Source organism: Ochotona princeps, chromosome 3 (assembly GCF_030435755.1).
Source record: "Ochotona princeps isolate mOchPri1 chromosome 3, mOchPri1.hap1, whole genome shotgun sequence".
In the NCBI taxonomy this organism is placed as follows: Eukaryota; Metazoa; Chordata; class Mammalia; order Lagomorpha; family Ochotonidae; genus Ochotona; species Ochotona princeps.
This window is the reverse complement of record NC_080834.1, coordinates 109,128,874-109,134,105: the sequence shown is the minus strand read 5'-3', so window position 1 is coordinate 109,134,105 and position 5,232 is coordinate 109,128,874. Positions and strand designations below refer to the sequence as shown.

General features: G+C 53.3%; 1 long non-coding RNA gene across 1 annotated transcript; it reads right to left on the bottom strand.

The window, feature by feature from the left end:
• Positions 1 to 2,987: 2,987 nt before the first annotated feature.
• On the bottom strand, positions 2,988 to 5,025 carry LOC131479838 (uncharacterized). The gene is made up of 3 exons (XR_009245132.1): positions 4,900 to 5,025; positions 3,483 to 3,553; positions 2,988 to 3,062 (listed from the first exon to the last, which is right to left on the bottom strand). It is a non-coding gene; the product is annotated as an uncharacterized LOC131479838 (long non-coding RNA).
• Between the last annotated feature and the right edge of the window lie 207 nt (positions 5,026 to 5,232).

Here is a 5,232-nt window from a genome sequence, read left to right as displayed (position 1 = left end):
AATATTTAAAGCATGCTGACGAAAGAGGTTTGGGCATTGTTCTCAGTGCTGGGGATAGAACAGCAAATAAAACAGGGCCTGCATTTGGTGGTGGTGGGGGGGGAAATCCGATAAACATTATACAGCATACTGGAGAGTGATGAGAACTAAAGGAAAAAAAAAATGAGCGGAAAGGCTTGTTCGCTGTGCAGGCGATGGGAAGAGGAGCTGCATTTTACCCAGAGCCAGCCCCCTCTGCAAAGGGAAGGGAATGCTTCACTTATGCAGCATTACTGAAATAGCAGTTAACCGATGCTCACAGCAAGTCATCCAGACATCTTAGAGAACAGTTTTCCACACAGAGCCAATGGCTGTCTCAAATGTCCGGAAAAAGGAAGTGGCCATAGTGTTTAAGGCACAGCAGAAAAGCTGGTGTGTTGGAAGGCCGTGAGAAAGCAGGAGACTTGAAGCAATTGGGGGTGGGGCAGGGAGGCAGTGGGATCAGATATAGTAGGGTCCTGAATGCCAGAATCAGGATTTTGGCTTTGACACTGAGTGAAACGGAAAGCAACTGCAAGGTTTTCTTCAGAGAAATGCCATGCCTTAACTGGTGTTTTCCAAGAACCCCTCGTGGCTGCTGCCTTGTGGATGAAGCACGCAAGTGGGAGATCAGCTAGGAGGCCACCGCAGTAATCAGGACACAGGATTACGGGTGAGGGTCACGGCAGTGGAGGGCTAAGAGGTGATCAGATTAGGAATCTATTTTGAAGCACAGGGGGAGGTGTTTATAGTCCGGGGGTTAGAGTGCCACAAGGGACTCCCACATCCCTTTTTCGTGTGGGTTGGAGTCCTGGCTACTTCTGCTTCCAATCCAGCTTCCTGCTAATGTTCTTTGGAGGAAGCAGGTGGTAGCTCAAGATCTTGGGTTCCTGTTACTTGCAAGGGGGAGCTGGATGTAGTTGTTGGTTTTAGGCTTTGCCATGGGTGTTGAGGATATATAGGGGAGTGAACCCATGAAAGAACCAACCAGCGGATAGAAGATATTTATTTTCTTCACTCTGCCTTTTACTCAGATAAACAATTGCATCTTTTTTTTTTAAAGATTTATTTTATTTTTATTACAAAGTCAGATATACTGAGAGGAGGAGAGATAGAGAGGAAGTGGAGCCGCCGGGATCAGAACCAGCGGCCATATGGGATCAAGGCGAGGACCTTAGCCACTAGGCCATGCCGCCAAGCCCAAACAATTGCATCTTAAGACATGCACTCCATAGGATCGAAACATGGGGTATTTTAACTGTTGGATGACAGAACATGGGCAGAGAACTTAACAAAGAGATTAGGAAGAAGAGTTAATAAGCAAGGAGAAAATCAGTCAAGGGCAATGTCTCAGCCGTCAGGTGGAGAAAGTGTTTCCGGAAGTGATCGGTAATCAATCATATGTGATGTTGCTGATAGTTCAACTGGGATGATCCTAGAACTCATTGGATTTAGCAAAAGCGGATGGCATCAGATTGCCTGGAGAAGAGAGCAGTTTTGTTGGCATGGTAGGGGCAAATGCTTGACTGGTGAAGAACTGTAAACTACAGAAGCACGAAAATCATGAGTCTCCCCAACTTCTGCGACCTGGCCAGCTGGATGGAAAGCAGAGTAGGAAGGCAGGAGCTACTGGAGCAAGTTGGGTACCAGACGCTGAGTGGTCTGAAACTCTCCCACCTTTGCCAAAAAAACCCTTCCCATCCAGGCCGCCTGGTGAACGTCTGGTTCTTCTTGAGACGCTCACATGATGATATCTGTACCGAGCTCCATGTACTGTCTGCATTGCTTCATCAAAAAGCACTTGTGCTGTTCCTATTGTGAAAAAACACTCATCAACGAACAGTGAGGGAAATCTGACAAGATCCCTGCCTTCCAGGAGGTGGTGATCCAACGGGGAGACTGAGATGATAACAGTATACAAGGAAAAAAGGGTAGCTGTTCACTGATAGGTGAGCCGTGCAGGGCACAGACTGGACAGGGCACGAGGATGTGGGATGTGGTAGCTACGGAAGACCTCCCTGTGGAGGTGATCACTGAATTGAAACCAGATGGACATTGTTATAAAGGGAATGTTTGTGTATCAAATTCATATAATGCAGCCTGAATCCTTAGTGATGGCAGGTGAGGGTGTAGCCTTTGAGACAAAACTAGGTCATAAGAGTGGAACCTTCAGGAATTAGAATTAGAAGAGATGGCAGGGGGACTAACATTGTGCTATGGTGGGTAAAGCCTCCCACAATGCCAGCATCCCATATCGGTGCCAGTTCAAGTACTGGCTGCCCCATTTCTAATTCGGCTCCCTGCTAGTGGCCTGGGAGGAGCATCAGAGGATGGTCCAAGTACTTGGGTCTCTGCCAACATGTGGGAGACCTGGATGAAGCTCCTGGCTGCTCTCTTCAACCTGGCTCCAGCCATTAGCTCTTACACCCATATGAGGAGTGAACCAGCAGATGGAAGATCGCTCCTTCTCTCTGTAACTCTGGTTTTTGGATACATGTATCTCTCTCTGTGTGTATATGTATATATATACATGTACATATATACATATATATATACACACATATACAAAAATTACTTCTCTCTTTTTGAGAGAGAACCTACAAATCACAAAAGGGCCCTTCCCCGGAACCAAATCAGCGAGTGCCTGGATCTTCGACTTTGCAACATTCAGCCCGTGAAAAATAAATTTCTGCTGGGTATGGCGTTTTGTTACAAGAGCTTGAGCTGACTAAGATAAATGTGAAAAGCTAGTCACAGAAAGGGCCGGCAAAGCCTTCCAGGCAGAAGGAACCAGCTCTGGTCGTTGCTGTGGCCTCAGCTGGGGGATGGTAGAATGAACGGGTACCTGGGGTAGAGGACAGGAGGCCTGGGCAAGGAGTCTGACTTTCACTCTTTGATGGGTCAGAAGGAGAGACTGGCTTTGGGGAACGCACGGACACAAGTGTTTTAGGGGCGGCCGGTAAAGGAGCGCCAGACAGGATGTCCAAAGAAAAAGGAATCAAAACTTGTGCCCTTGGTGGGAGCAGCCAGGAGCTCCTGGAACCCTTATCTAGGAAGTGAAGGCAATCGGAGGAGAGAGCGGTTAGGGAGCTGGCTGGGAAACCGGAGGGCAATGGAGATGATGTTCCAGGCCGTGGGCTTTACTCTCCCTTAGCCCTGCAGGTACAGCTAATGGCTTTGTCCTTCATTATCTGATTCATTGCTGGCGGGTCTGGCCTCCTTTTATACTCTCACCTCTATAGCTCTCAGCCAGCGGGGTGCCGAGGAACAACGTGGAACTGAGCAGTCTGGCCAGGAAGTCCTCCTCCTCCCGCCCCCCCCAGGTGTGCGACCCGTGCAGGGATCGGCAGCCAGATGGGAGGGCACAGCCCGGCTTCCTCGGTTACCCAGCAGCCTGGAGGGCTCCCGGCTGATGGAGTGCGGCCAACCGGGTGTTCAAGGGGAGGCAGGGTGGGACCCTTGACTCACCCACACACAATTGGCCGCCTTTTGTCTTTGAATCTGACTGGAAGTGACTCATGAAGTGGAAAAAAACCTGTTGGAAACAAATGATGGGGGGGGGGAACAGGAGGTTAAGCCACTATATGCTTAATCAGCTGCGGAGCTGCTGTCCCCCAAATGCCCAACGCTGTACATTATCTCAGTCTGCTCCCAACCAAACCCCGGGGGACTCGGGAAGCTCCACAATTCACTCCTTGTCTCCAGGATTTTTTAAAATTAAGTGCAGTGGGTGGGGGGGGGAGTTTCTTTCTCTTTCAAATCACTTGGGTAAATCCTAAATACCACTAGGGAGGAATAAGAGGGGCCACTAGGAGACCCTAGCCTTGGATATTATAGCCCCTTTAAATTAACCCCGCCGACTCCTGCTCAAGCAGCCACCAGTAGCACACTTCCTGACCACTCAGACTTGGCTCAGAGCATTTCAAAAAGCACTTATTAAGCACCCTAGTGCTGGGGGTGGGGGCACTGAAAACTATATAGACCTCGGTGACATAAGACGCAGCATTGCCCTCTGGGGCGGGGTGTACTGTGGGAGATGGGGAGTGAGTTTTGTGTAAGTTAGACTACACCTTTTTTGGCCTGGATGCAGGTAACAAGACACAAATTAGGTTAAGTCATAAGGAGAGTGTGTTGCAAAACCTGTGGTGTTGTCGCAAGTGCCCCGTGGCGGGCAGCCTGTACCAACGGCCATGCCTTTCTCCATCCTGCTCTGGGCCTGCCTTCCCACAGAGTTCCGGGGAAGCGGGCTCCCCAGTACACAAGACTGCCGCTTTAGCCCTGGGGGAAAAAAGCTGTGTTTTCCACTAGCAAAGTTCCCCCAAAGAGGACCAGCGAATGCATTAGGCCGGGCTCTGCTCGCGGACTCCCGACCCGGGACCCGGTGGGGGCAGGGCCGTGCCTGGTACGGCTGAGGTCGGAGGCCCGGCAGCCACTCCCTCCCGCCGCCACGCCCGGCGGTCGCCCTGCGGCTGGGGGGCCCCGAGCCTGGCGAGGGGGCTGGCCTCCACCCAGGGGACCGGCTGCTGCCCCCATTTCACAGATGCAGGCTGCAGAAAGAGCGAGCTGAAGCACCCGGCTCCAAAGCCTCCGCGGCTGCTGGCACCCCACAGGAGGCCCTGCACCCACCCCACCCCTCAGCTCGGGGAGAACAGGGCCGGCCCCGGGGGAGGAGCAGCCCGGCGTGCGGGCTGTGGGCCGGGGGTCCTGCTCCGCAGTCGGGGGTCCTGCTCCGCGGCCTGGGGCGCGCCAGGCCTGCACTGCAAGGCCCCAAGCCCGGGGTGCGGGTAGGGGTGGGAAAGCCACGCCCCGGGTTGGAGAGCTGCTCTCCACATCCCGGCCTTCAACTGCAATTCCATTTAAGGACAACCCGGCCCGGTTCACACCTAGCCTTGAAGATGACAGATGGCCCTGGAGTCCATTTGCAGGGCGCGAACAGGAGCTTAGAACCGCACCGCACTGCCGGTCCCATACACCAGGCAGATCACGGCCATGAAATGCCAAGGCCGCTGAGGCCGCAGCCTCTGAGGGGTGCCCTGGAGCCCCGCAGCCGTGGGGGTGGGGGTGCGGGTGGGGGAGGGGGCGGGCAGGTCTCCCCTCCCCCACCCGCGCCTCAGCTCCCGGCTTTGTAGCCCAGCTCTCTGCCACGTGGTCAACGCTTCCGGGGAGGGGGGAGGGGACGGCGTGGAGGAGGGGGCAGGAGGCGGCCTCAGTGGT